Here is a 1,499-nt window from a genome sequence, read left to right on the forward strand (position 1 = left end):
AAGGGGGCTGGTCGGCGGGGGATGGGGAGGCGAAAGCAGCTGAATAATTTATCTTCAGAAAAGGGGATAAACAGCTGGAGCGGTGGGCTGGGGGTTGGGGGTTGGGGAGTACTTCTGGAGATTTTACTTGCGTTGTAGCCAGCAAATTAAGAAGTATGTTGTCTTGCTCACAGAAGGACGAGAAAAACTAATTTATTGTAGGCATCAAATTCCACACTTTTTGTTTAGAGGCAGAGCTCGACTTAGTAGTAAATGCATAAATGAATCCAGTAACTTTGTCACATTGAGGGTATGAAAATTATTCAAAACCTAATTTTGCATAATTGTTCAACGACAATTAAACTTTAAAATTATTCCCATTTGTCAGGATAGATACAAATGGGACGAACAGGATTATTAATTGCGTATGTTCAGTCAGTCAACCGCTCGTCTAGCTTGCTTCTATGTCAATGTTCTCCAATGCAAGTAGCAGCCTTCATAATCATGCTCACCACCACTCCGTACACCTATCTGCAACCATTACAAAGAAGTAAAATGAATTGTGCTTGAAAACTTTAAAATAGAATTATATTAGCTGTCGATTTTGGCCATATCCGAGGTGCACAAGTCGTCATATCAACTCAAGCGCTGCCCGTTACTATACAGATCTCCACTATGCTTGCAAAATAATGTACCACGCACTACCATGCACCGCGTGATACGATAATCATGCCAATCTGAAATATTGACTATGCAGTACTGGATAGGCCATCCCAAAGGTTGCAGTGAGATGGCGTTGGCAAATTTCTGCTACCCCTGGTTCAAAGAGCCCCTAACGTGTCCAGAATTTCACCGCAGCTATAATTGATTTCATTTCAGTGCATATGCCTTTAGTAATGGTGTCTGCTGGTATTATTATTATCTGGTATTACTCTTGGGACTCATTTGTAATGTTTGATCAATGTGGTGACCGGATGTACATGTGCTGCACGCCTCTCCTAAAAAAGTCGCATACACGTTAACCATCGACACAGAAAGAGCCTATTCTATCGGACATGTGGCGTAGCGCTCGTCAAGGACATTGGCGGAGCCATCTACAATTCATCTGTGCAAAGATATAGAATTTGCAACACCCACGGGTCTGCAGACTTGGTGCTGTCTGTTTGTCCGCCGCTCTCGCAACATAAACACAATGCTGGGCAGCTAAACTGTTAGAGTTACCATATGTAGATGTCTTCTATTCGTTTCGGACAATAGGTATTGTTGTTTTGCTTCGACAGATAAGCATACCCTGTCTTTGCAAATATCCACAATATCAGCAGCAAGAAGAGCCTCAACAACGTGCATGCATACAACAAATCAGTTGTTTACCCGGACACCAGCGACAGGCGATATTTACTGACAAACCTTCCCACGGTCGACCTTCTATCTTAATACGAGCGAAGTTGGAGTTCAACTATCTTTGTTGGAAACAAGTTAAGTCGTACCTAAGTAAACCAGGAGGAGTTATGAAACTCCCA

Source organism: Plasmopara halstedii, assembly GCF_900000015.1.
Source record: "Plasmopara halstedii genome assembly, contig: Scaffold_410, whole genome shotgun sequence".
Classification (NCBI taxonomy): domain Eukaryota; phylum Oomycota; class Peronosporomycetes; order Peronosporales; family Peronosporaceae; genus Plasmopara; species Plasmopara halstedii.